The sequence below is a fragment of the Carassius auratus genome, chromosome 45 (assembly GCF_003368295.1).
Source record: "Carassius auratus strain Wakin chromosome 45, ASM336829v1, whole genome shotgun sequence".
Taxonomy (NCBI): domain Eukaryota; kingdom Metazoa; phylum Chordata; class Actinopteri; order Cypriniformes; family Cyprinidae; genus Carassius; species Carassius auratus.
In genome coordinates this window covers 2,763,356-2,776,788 of record NC_039287.1, presented here as the reverse complement: position 1 = coordinate 2,776,788, position 13,433 = coordinate 2,763,356, and positions in this window count along the sequence as shown.

Here is a 13,433-nt window from a genome sequence, read left to right as displayed (position 1 = left end):
AATTGCAACTTTACCTTATATCTTGCAATGTGATGATCAATAAAATTCTCAGTTTTATTATTTTTACTATGAGACGGAAACTGGCTTCATATAAATCTGTTGTGTTAACCACAAATATTCAGTCTTTTTATAATTGCACTGCATTAATAAAAGTTTTTTTTTTTGTTTTGTTTGTTTATAATTTTTATTATCAGGGTATCACATTTTGCTGTTTATCCTGCTTGTCATAGATCGCTCCAGTCAAGAAAATCTAGACACATCACTGATTACCAGCCAGGAAGAGGCATTGAAATCTCTTACTGCCACTGAAACCCAGCCACTGAAAGTTACAGCTAGTAAAATCTAAACTGTAAAAGCTATAACAGGGAGAATAAGCTGTATCGTGACATTTCTGGGAGGGTTTTAACATTTACAGATGCAGCAAAAGCCAAACCATAAATGGCTAAAATAAATAATCTGAATGGTGAATATAACATTTTAATATAATATAACAATATAACACTTGACCAGTAATGTGCTACTTCGTTCCAATAAAATTATTAATGCTTGTTTATATGAGAGAAAAGCAAACCAGGTCATGGAATCTGCATATGCAGTAAAGGCCGTTATTCACAAAGTTCTCCTGCTGGGCATATAGATTCTTTTTTAACTAGAGTGTGCCATTTAGCATAAAACAGACTGGCAGGCTGTGAACAGTGTCTTTATAGGCCCCAGAGCTCACAAGCTTACATATGATGCAAGTGAGTTCATGAAATCATGAAATACCAAACCCAGCAGCTGAAAGGTCAAGGTCATTGGAGGGCAACTCAAAACTATTGTACTACTGAAATAAACACTTTTGCTCCATTTCCAACCAGAGTCAGACAGATCTTATTTCAATCATCCCCTCACTGTCTACTCTCACCTACATTTCAGGTGAAGGTAGGAGCATCTCAAGCTTAATCATCAAGTGTGTGGTCTCGTAGTCTGGTCGAATCATCTAGTGCAGTGTTTCTCAACTTCCCGACTTTGGTTCACTAGCAAAGAAATGACATCAACAACAAAAAACGTAATTCTAAATGCTTCTCTGATGCAAGACTTTTATTTTAAAAGACGTGCATGAAGCTGTTGACACTTCTGTGTTCTATCGTTAAACTTGTCATGAAATAAAAAGTCTCTAATTTCAGAAAAGCAAAGTAAGTTGTTCTGCCAGATGTTATACCATGCTCGTAGCCTGCACTCTTCTATCTTTAGATTACTGCAAAGTTAATATTAGCACTCTTAAATGTAATCTTAAATGAATATTCCTTCTTCAGACTGTAAAGCTTTGATTTCTAAATTTACTTGTAGCAATTAAAATGATTGATTTCACTGTTTAGCATTTTACTGTTAATTTACATAAACTAGTTAGAACATGTCCTATAATAGTGTAATGTGCCTGTGGAGACTGTTATGTCCTGTATCCATCAGCTAATGTTCATAGACTTAGGAAAAGTTGCTGTCCTTTTTAATAAAATTTCCATTTCAGTTATTCATGAAGAATACATCCAGTTAAAGATGCATGGGACTTTTTGATTTGGAATTTGGGACTCGACTTTGTGGCCTCCTAGAGTATTTGTTGAGCAAGGGCAGAACAGCAGGTAGTTAAGATAGAAGAGTTATGGCCAAGTCTGCAGCTCAGTGGAGATCGATGGTCCTGGTGTGGATGGTGCTTAGATCAGCAGGATGGAGCTCCAACCACTCTAATCATTGTCATTGATCGATGTGCTGGCTTGCTTTGCTTTTTATCTGAAGTTTTTTTGTTCTTTATTTAATGAGATGTCTCCGTTAAAGATTTTCACATGCACAGTATGAAATAAATGATGACTTAGTCAATACAGAAAGAGAAAGACAATGTAACTTGTTTTTGTTTGTTAAATTTAAGGATTGATTGAGGTCCAGTTATTCTTAAGGCATTAAAGACTGTAAATAGATAGACAGAGTTTTAATTTGAATTCTTTTCATCTCTCTAACACTGTGTCAATTCCCTTTCCAATTTCACTCAATCTTGTGGTAGTCAGTTTTTTTGTTTTGTTTTTTGCACAGACATGACATTTTTTTTAGCAATGTTGGAAAAGCACAGGCAAGTAATATTGATAATCCGTTCCTGTTGGATAGGTTGTATGCTTTCATATCACGCTTGGTTGTTGTATTTAAGGATTTCAATTTCAGCCTGAATCACAGTAATGGCAAATATATTCCATCTGCTTCCAAGCTTAACGGTTAATAACAACAGTTCAGACGCAACATGACTAAATGCAGACAGAATCTTTTGACAATTATTTAGATGATTACTAACATTTATCTAAGGGCTGTCAAAGTGCAGACACCTACAGAAAGAGGTTTGTAGATGTAGGACTCCTTTTTTAAGAGTGTACTGCTGATGGGAGACCCTCATGTCATGCTGAGGGAATTATGTGTCTATTCATCAGTAGTTTTATATTGTACTTGTTTTATCTGACTGCTTCATTTGCAACACTCACTGGGTTTCAGATGCAATTTTCAGTGCATCTTAAAAGTCTTGTACTGTTATTGTAATTTATTTTTGCTTTAAATCAGAGTTTATAATGTAGTGAGTGATTTCAGAGCTGCTGGGTTTGATTCAAGGATCACAATTTTATTTATAAATGTATTTATTTTATTTTAAAAGGGACAACGTATATTAATTAACATGAGCACTCAGGTCCATCACGGAAATATGCAAGACTTAGCCACACAGGCTAATTTTCATCTGCAGTACCTGGCAGGTTGATAAAAAACAAACATATTCATGAACATAAAAATAAATAAAAAAACTTTACATATAAAAAACAGAATCATGCAAGAAATCACTAATTAAAATTACAAAGACATGTTTGATTATCCAGTAACCACCCATTTATCGATTCAGAAAAAGAAGCAAAAGATGCAATATTTCTTAGTTCTGTAGGTACAGTATAATATTATAAGCATGTACTGCTCTATAGGGAAATGTAGACTGTCCAATATAACTTCTTCTATGTGGTATTATACAGTCCCCTCTAATGGCTCTAGTAAATTAATAAAAATTTTGTCTAATGATTTCATTACGTGGAAGTGGGGCCATATGCTTTGAGGATTTTTTATATAGTTTATATAGTTATATATAGTTATATAGTTATAGTTTTAATTATAGTTCTGTAAGAGTCATTGTTGCTGTCTGTTGCCTTGGATTAGTAAACACTTAAATGCAGTCGTATCTTACATAGTGATGCACATATCAAAGCAAGCACCAACAATTACTAATAAACTTTGTGAACAACTCTCCCCTGCCAACATTCAAGTCTTGGTTGTTTTAATTAAACAAATGCAAAACTTAAAGCATCTCTAGTTTGTGATAAGATTCTAACTCTGCATATTTATGTTGAAGATATTAGGTTGCAACCTAAAAGATCAATCATTTCAGTCCCTTTTCTTTGTAATTTCTCAAGTATTCATCATGCAGTCTAATCTTGTTTCATGACTGCACATTCTCTCAGTACATGAATCATCTAAAGTGCTCCCACACAACGTTTTACTAAAATGATAACCAGTTTGCATTATTCATGTTGCAAGCTGTAAGTGCCCACAAATGCAAAGCACCATACAACTGCAATAAAGGTGATTGGTCCATTGCCAATGTTAAAACATTACTCACCTGCCTCAGTGGGAACCAGGGGGCCTATTTCCACATGTAACCATAGACTTAAGGGAATAGTCCAGCAAAAATACACCATACGGTTTTCACGCTCATGGACAAGCACAAACACGTGCAAATACTGTAATTATATTATCTTTCATTTACTCATAACCATTAATCCAGAAGAAGAAGCTTTCTGTATAACATTTAAGAATGAAATGCACAATATTTTGTTTTATAGACTACGCTGTAAAAAAAAATATTAGTGAAATTTTAACTGTATTGTAATATACTTTATAGGGAAAAAATCCCTTACTATATAGAGAGAAAAACTCTGTGTGTTTGTGTGCTAAATGACTTAGCACTTATATCTTTACAGATTATATAAGCAATTTTGAGAGAACAGATATGGAGCTGACTTTTCATAAATCAAGTGCTCCTGGTGCTGTACTATTTTTTTATTAGCAGCATTGGTATACGTAATGAGCAGTACCCATCACATTTTTAGTGAGTCAAGTGTGTGCAAAGTGTTTATATTTGTTATATTCATGGCATGACTTTGAAACCTATTTTGAAATGTCCCTACTCCATTACAGTTAAAGCAACAAAGTGAGTGGCACCCCTAACCTACATCTTAAAGCAAACATGCCATGGGAGACCAACTCACATCAATAATATTAATGCATTAAAATAATGAAAAAGTATCAACCTTATATTTCTGCTGGAGATCTGTCATTAAGGCAGAAACACATCCATCACATGTCCAAGCAGAACACACTCTGCCGCCCACTTGATTGTATTTTTATCAAGGGCTTGCTAAATCAATATCAACCAGATTACTCTAGGATTATCTGTGGCATCAGCTTCATCATTACATCATATAAAAGCATAAACATTCAAGTTAAACCAAAACAAAGGATGTAAAACGATCTGCACCATTCATACTGCAATGCTGACTGAAGTCAGCATTTATCTTCAGAGCTTAACGAGTTGAAACATAGCAACTAATTAAAATGCTATCAGCGATACCAGAAGAGATTTAGACTGTTAATGCAGCAAATATCCACCTCAATAGCAAAATAGCTCTAATGTCATCAGCACTTTTTATATTATGTGATAGGTGACTTTTTATATTAGGTGCATGAATGATATGGCGGTCTAATAGAACACTGAGCTTAGAGTATATCAGTTAGAGGGCATCTTGCATGAAAAGCAGCAATTGCGACAGAAATAGAGCATTATGGGTAAGTGGCTGAATTCATGTCAGACACAGCATAGCCACTGGTCAGCATACAGCAGCCACATAAAATGAAAAGTAGATTAAGAGTTAATTTGAACTGAGAGTGAAGGAAATGGAGGACCTGAAACTATGAGGACAGAAAATTGCTATATTGTACCGGATCTAGCCCGCTTGCTCCCTGAGTGACCTCATAAATGTATAGCCACTGCCTCAGAAAACCCTTTACACTTCAGCAATGTCATTGAGGACAGAAAAAGACACATTTTGTACCCTTGATTTACATCCTTCTGCGGTTAATTCACCAGAGATGCATTGTAAGAATGTACAATGTAAAAGTAGTCTCGCACGTGGTTTAATGATATGGATGCCTGATGCCCTTCTGGGATGAGACACACACTAGGATGAGAGGGGCCATCTCACTCCTGCATACAATTTAAAACATGAGGGAGGCTTGAAAAGAGAAGCACTACAGGAAGGGGGCATACATACTGTAGCTTCAGCTATTCAAAGAGGGGAAAAGTGCCAGAAAAAAGATTATGCATGAAGTCCGTGAAAATCTGTGATTTTTATTCATGGAATACTGTAGTGGAAACAAACAGGGGCGTCATATTGATATTGACAGTTTGCTAAAAGGCTCAAAACTAGGCTGGAGTCTCTGGAGTGGCTGTATCGCTTCAAAAGATAATTGAGTCTGGTAGTATCTCCAGTATCCCTGATATTTGTGTATGGTCACATTAGGTATATCCTCAAAGCTGATATGATTGCTAAATTAGGCACTAGAGGTGCGCTGTGAGGAAGAAGCATTCTTCATCTCTGCAGTTTTCATTCTCTTTCTGTTAATGATACTGTATATGTATTTTTAATGTTAAGCTACAGATATCGCTCAAGCTCTTTGATTAGCTGTTGTTGTTTTTATTGTTGATCAGCTGCATGGAAAATATTCAGAAATTGATTTCAGTGTTATTGTTATAGTTGTTTTGTGGAGTTTGATAGAATTAGATTGATTATTAAAAGTTCATAGTTATAATTATAGGAATGTGCTACTTTTCATGTATCATATAACACGGCAGATTTACTTTCTCTCATGGTGAAAATGGCCACTGAGGATATTGCTGCAGTTATGTCTTGCTACTCTGCCATTTGTTTTCTACATTGTAATGAACTTCAATTTTCTTAGCTTTACAGGTAAAATGTCCATGTATTTATTTGTTTGGTCAGCTAGTCATCATCATAAATTCGTGTTCAATAAATACTGATATAATATTGATAAATCAGACCTTTAAATGTTGTGATGTGGCCAATCAGAATGAAGTATTCCAGAGAGCACTATATTTTACATTGACTGACACATGAAAAAAAAAAATCTCATCTCTTTCACTAATGATAGCCTCTAAGGTCATATACGAACATCTATTCTGAGGACATTAAAGGAAAGTCTTAAAAAATGCTTGGACTTTAAAAAAAAAAATCAAGAAAAGACTGTAAACAATAAATTAACCTGTAATAGATTAAAACAAAGCATAAACATTGAAAGCCTGTGAGGGAGGAACTGTTAGGTCTTCACTCTGTGATTCAAGAGAGAGATTATGCGCTTGTGCCAGGTGCGCTTGAATAAAATGTTATTTCCGGCCTCCCAGAGATAGCGTTAATCATTTTCAGATTGGGTCCAAGAGATCTAATTCAATTTTGTGTTGCTATGGAACGGGGCTATGTGTATAAGTGTGTGTGAGAGAGTGAGTGAGAGGCTATGAAGAGACAAAGAGGGATTTAATCACACATCATACTAAGCCAGAGAGACAGAACACCAGGCGGTTTGCCACTATCTCAACCGTTTCTTTGCCAATCACTGCTTCCCCTTTGTTGTGTCCCGCAGCAGCAGACGTGCGTCCAAAACTGGGAGATTAGTGACAACCCATAATTATTTTTGAACAAAGTATCATTAGAGCCAAATATAGTATAACAACATAACATCTTTAAAATACTAATTTCAGAGCCAAATATATCCACTATTATTTATTATTTTATTAGTGATAAAAAGCTTTATTTTTGTTAGTATATGTAGTTTTGTTTATTTGCATTTGTTATGTCTTCTTATTTTAGTGAATTATCAATCACTGCTGAAACTGTACTCTACACCATCTTGATATTCTTTACCTGCTGGAAAACGATTATTTTGCATTTGATGACACTAGAAATTACACACTTTCACTTGTGTGAACACACTAATGTGTTTGTAAAAAGCAATTAAGAAAAAAAATTCCTGGTGTGAGAGGCAATATTTCCTATTGCATATTTTACTGCTTTGCTGTTTGGTTTTTTAGCTTGGTTTTATTTTTTATATCCAGTTAGTAATTGTTAAAAATTATTTCAAGTCAAATTTTCAATTAGTTTAAGTTTTTCATATTTTATTTCAGCTTTCAATTACCAAAAAGTTTTTGTTTTCTTTTTTTTTTCTTTTTTTTTTTTACAATTTATTGCATATTATTTGTGGGGGGGGGGGGGGTTATAAATACTTGGCATGTCCCACTGGATGGTTGAAAATAATTGAGAGCAAACAGCCTCACTGACTGTGAGACATTTTTTTTGTGTAAAGAATTTATTTTTTCATCTGCCCCTCAAAATCCTTCATAAGCCCATTTTCTCATCTACTGTATATGCTACTGGCTTTCAGCTCATGAACACACACTCGCAGACTTCTGCGCTGCATTTTCAGAGCTGATCAATGGGAAACAGTCAACAGAATGTCAGCTCAACATAGTAAGAAACACCATATGGTTGATCAATGTCACTAATCGCTTTCCTTCACCCAATCATTGATAAATAGCACCAGCAAATGTGAAGCGACTGGCTGACTGGTTATGTGAATTGAAAGTAGCTAAGTGTTATGGAATTAATTACAAATTACAAAAACTAGGTTTATGATTTTTTTATGTAATTGTATACAAAACATGATGATTTATTGCAAAAATTCAAGTACACTGAATAGCTGAACACAACTATTCATAATGTTTTATACAAGCAACAAGTACTTGAAAGACTCCTGTCAACTCCATGCATTATCATTGTGAATGAGTGTAAGCAGGAAGCAGAGCTCATGGTTTTGTGAAGAAAGCCAATGCTTATGTAATGGTCTATGATCTCATTATAACACATCTCTTTACTAGAAGGCTGCTGTAAAACGTCATAATTGCTCATTGCTTCAGGATTTCTTAAACACTACAGGCTACGTAGAATTTGTCTTCATTACTGTACAGGTCACTTACAGTTAATTTTCACTTTTTATTTCGAATAAATTCCTATATATATTTTTTCTGAAAATGAAGCAAATTGTTGATAATCTGAAAATAATGTAGGCTTTGAATTAATCAGAATTTTTTTTCCATATTGTCCTCTTGTTTGCTATTTTTTTTTATGTAGTTACTTAGATGAAAATATATTCTGCCCAAATTTGGAGCCTTTCAGTCTCCACAAATTATAACAGTTCTGATTAAAATCAAGTCAGATCAACCGTGGATTACAATCAGCCTTCAGTTGTGTGACTACAATAGCCTTTCCTTCTCTGACCTGCTCGTCTCTGTACCTGTTACAAATGAGTCTCAAACAAATATTACAGTGCACAAAGATGAACGGGGATGGGGTATTGATAAAGTTATGAGTGCATCTGTATCTTTCTCCTCTACAAGTCAAAAGAGATACCCATGATATCTTTGCACATTAGTAACACATTGTCAGAACACAGCCACCGTAAATCTGAATAACCCCAGCCCCTCACCAAACATTTCCACTGTCTTTAATGATACTGTTGTGGTGCCCATGATTACCACCTGTTTTGCATTCTGAACACGTGACTCAATGGCAGAGATATTGATCTGTCGGCCCTGCCACACATCCACTGTTCACACTCTACCAATCATTTGCAATGCTGATTGCCCAGGGGTATTATAACAAATCTTTGGCTTTGGTGCAAATGGGGAACCAGTCCTAGTTGCACCTATCCCACAGTTGTGCATGTATATATGCATGGACAGCTGTTTATGGGCGTCTTGATTGTCAGTATGGTGGTGGGGTTGCTGAATAATGAGAACAGCCTGCGATTTTTAGCTATATACCAGCCTACGAGGGAACACATGATGAAAGCTGACATTGAATTGAATAGAAGGGAATAAGCAGCTCTCCTGAGGTTTCTTATTAGACTGAGCATACAGCCTAAGACATTCATTAGCATCAGTGGTGTAAGCACTGGAAAATCCAGGCAAAAATGGTGATTGGTAACATTGTTTTGGAGCAGCATTGTAGCTGGGTAAAAGTGGTCTTTAGATGGTCTATGGTGGTCATAAAATGGTCCAAGTTGGTTATTAGCTGGTAGATCATCTTAGACTATCAACAAACCAGCTAACTGGCAGCTCACTTGGTGGCCAGCCAATGATTAGTTTAGACTGGTAACCTAACCACAATGTTCTAAAAAAAAAAAAACAGCTTGGCCACCTTAAATTGGTATTACCATCAGCTAATAATTGGTTTATTTCTTGTCTAACATGTTATACAAACAAATAACCAGCTTGGACCAGCTAATAACCAGACTAGATCATGATGAGCAGTTTAGACCATCACGTTCATCAGCAGGTACGACAGGTTTTTGGTAGGAGATGCTACCTAACTGCTATTCTCATTAATCTTGATCATAAATTCAGAGGTTCAGCTGTTCCCTCAGCTGCTGTAAACAGGGTGACCCTCCTCCACCTTCCTTTAATGTCTCGCCTGTGCCCGAAGGGCAGGGCTCATCTCAGTATGAGCTTAAAGCTTGTTGTGTCAGTCAGTTCAGTGTGCTTCTGAGCTCTGACACTGGTAATTGTGCTCATCACATGAGCTCATTAGTCAGGACTGTTTTGGGATATTCAAACATGTCAAACAGCTTCTCTAAATCACTGACAGAACACTCACTGAGAGACATTAGCATCATCTGATGGAGAAAATCTGCATTTGGTCTTTAATGTAAGAGTATGCATGGAATAATAAAATTTGATTGGACACACGCAGGCCAGGATATAAACCTCTCACCTCTCCTAACAAAAGGGAGAAAGGAAATTGTCAAAGTGTCCTGGGTAAACCCTTCTTAAGTTTTAAGGCATTAAACATTTTATTAAAAATCATGTTAATATTAGCAATATAACCTAGCTTTAATATATTTTAGTTTTACGTTGATGTATTAAATCATTAAATCAATAGTAATAAAGTATGTTTGATTTCATATTCATAATATTTTTATTAATTATTTTACAATTATCTTAATATAACATAAACATAATAGACTTATACCTTCTAAGACCCTGTCACTTAGCTTTTTATTAATTTTTAATTGGGAGTTATTTGAGTGAAATTTCAATATTAGCAATATACTTCAGCTGTAATATAGCTTAGTCTTAGTTTTATTATTGTTATTATTATTAATAATAATAAAAAAAAAATGTTTGTTATTAATATGCTTGTATTAATAATGTATTTAGGCTAAAGTGTATTCCATAACACATATATTCTTATACCCTTTAAGTCCCTTAAACCTTTTAACTTTTTTTATTTAACTTAAAATATTTAGTACAAATTCTATAATAATATATTTTATATCATTAAAACTTTTAAAATCGCATTAGAGCTATGTTTTATAAGCCAAGTTGTCAGATACATGTGTTTGCAGACAAATTACTCTGTGTTTTCCTGGATAGACTCTGTCAATCCACGAGTGATGTGACCAACTTGACTCTACAGGACAATAAGCCAATGTCTGCACAACACCATCATAACACAACAACAGTCAACTCTCATCAAAACACACACGCTTGGTGAGATTTTTTCTCACATCTGTCTTTAGATTAACTGCTCTGGATGTCTGCGGTCTATATATGCAGCTCTAAATATAGCTGCCATAAGTACCTGCAAACATCAAAGACCACACACACTTCGCATGAAAGTGAGGATGGGCATAAAAGTGCCAACACTGCCTCATGTTTTCAATGTTTATCTGCCTTGACAGAGTAACAGAGAGATAACTTGCGTGCTGTGAGCTGTGTGAAGCTGCCTCAGGCGGTAAGACTTTCAAATTCAGATTTTCTGCCTTTTAGTCAGACAACAATTAGACACAGCATTTTTTTTGCAGAAAGTGATGAGGATCATAAAATGCCTCGCTGGATCTGTCCATTCGCAGAATTTCTTTCGTACAGCCATGTTGTTTTACTTAATCCAAGAGCGGTACATTATTACATACAGCTATTGATGTGCACTATGCCATGTCCAACACATTATTTCATTGATTATGTGTCCTTTGTTATATTGCACATGCTTTGAAATGCCCAGTGAAATGAGCTGAATCCAAGAAAGATGGAAATAAATGAAAAAGGCACGCTGTATGAATGATATAAATCAATTGAACGGTGTGAATGAGCTTTTGAGTAATGACATTTGGATATTTGCTGAAAATACGTGTTACTGAATGAGCTTGAAGATATAGACCATTCAAACAGTCTGTGTCAACCTAATCATGTCTGGTTAATTTCTTTGTGCCTCGCACGTGGTCTCTTTTGCTGTAATTTACAAGCCAATTTTTGACCGCCAGTGGGTGTGGAGATGCATCGTCTATTAATTGTTCTGTGATTATGTTTTAAAACATTCAAATATTGTAAGCAAGCATCAGTGTCAGACCTCTGACCACTACTCATCACTTACTGTGTGGTTGAAGTGATTGAAACAAGTAGTGTTTGTGCATTTTATTACATTAAATTCCCACATATGTTCAAGAAGTACATTGGTCAATAACATGATGTTTTATAATGCCATTTCTGAATGAATAATTATTGATATTTGTAGACGGTTTTCCATGTTAATATATATTTCAAACTGTAATATTTCCCTGTGATGGCCAAACTGAATTTTTAGCAGCCATAACTTCAGTCTTAAGTGGCACATGATACTTTAGAAAACATTGATTTGAATATACTAATTTAGTTCTCAAGAAACATTTCTTATCATTATCTATGTTGAAAACTGTTTTTTTTTTTTGTTGTTGTTGTGGAAACTGATATTTATTTAATTTATATTTATTTTATTTTATTTAAATTGTTTTATTTTAAATGTTATACAATTGTACATAAATGGTATGAGTCTTATCAAATCCTTATGAAATCAACCTGAAAACAAATCATACATTTCTAAGAACTTGGCACATGTTTTTTTTTTTTTTTTTTACTAGTTTGCTTTTAAAAGTTTCCCTTTTCTCTATCATGGAAACTTTTTCCTATAGTCTATTAAGTTGTATAGATTAGCTGCATTTTTCTCTAGCTATAGCACTGATATAAAAACCAATATCAGACTCCAGCAGTCTTCCCAGGAGCTATAAGAACTGAAAACTGTTATTTTAGTTGTGAACTAAACTGAAAATAACAGCAGAATATTGAGGTGTCTTAGTCAGAGAATGGCAAGGTATTGAATTTGAAGACAAGGGTGGTAAGTGAACATGAAACTGTGAAAACCTTTGTGGATGTGTCTACGTCATAGCACATGTGACAGAGTCCATTACAGAATCACAGTAAACCTGTGAGCTGCCCTCTGAGTACTGGCACCTTTAAAGCTCATTTCTACCAAATAGCCATAGTTCTCCCACAAATGGAGGAATTATGGAGATGGTGCTAGAATTTCTTAAAAAATATCTTTATCCAAGGGGTGAAGTAAGAAAGGGGAAGAGATCAAAAAGAGAACAGGGATATCACAGCAAACAAACACTGTTGGGTCTGAAGATGTTGAGATAATATAACCTGCATTATTCAGTGGGGTCAAAGAAGAATGAGAATATTAACTGCTCTGCAGGAGTATTGTGTGTTCTTACACTTGACTTCAGTCCGGTTCCATTGGGTACATTCATGAATTCTTCATTAGGTTCAGAAATCTGATGATCAAGGTTTTCATCGGCTGTTGTTACCTGCAGTCTCAAGCAGTGCTATCTGCAAACAGAACAGGAACTGGTAATAACTCCCTTCAGGAGACCCTTCACAAACAACCACTTTGACTTATTTTGTGAATTCACATAAAAGTAATAATCTTGCCCCTCATGCTGAAATTAATTAATGTTCCTAATAAAACACTTTGTGAACAATGCTATTAAATGTGTTAAGTGTGAAAGTCTGGAAATATATCGGAGCTCATTCATACATATAAACAATATTTCCATATATTTAGTTATAGCCCAAACAGAATTAATTCAAACAGTAAATGGAGGTTTATTTTGTGATAATTTAGCTGGATGTAAAATGTTTAAAATAATATTAATCTCCAAATCTGATGTGAATGTGTTCCAGTGTGGAATCAATAGTGTGTTTGTTCAAAAACTGAGCCTTGGTCTTCACAAGGTTTATTTGTCCAGTTTCTGTCATCTGGAGTCTGGGTTCCTTTTGTTTGCTTAGTTGGGGTCTGAAAGACACTTAATTCTGCAATATTATCAATTTGACAGCACTGACACTTTCGGATGAGAATAACTCTTAAACTGAATTGAGC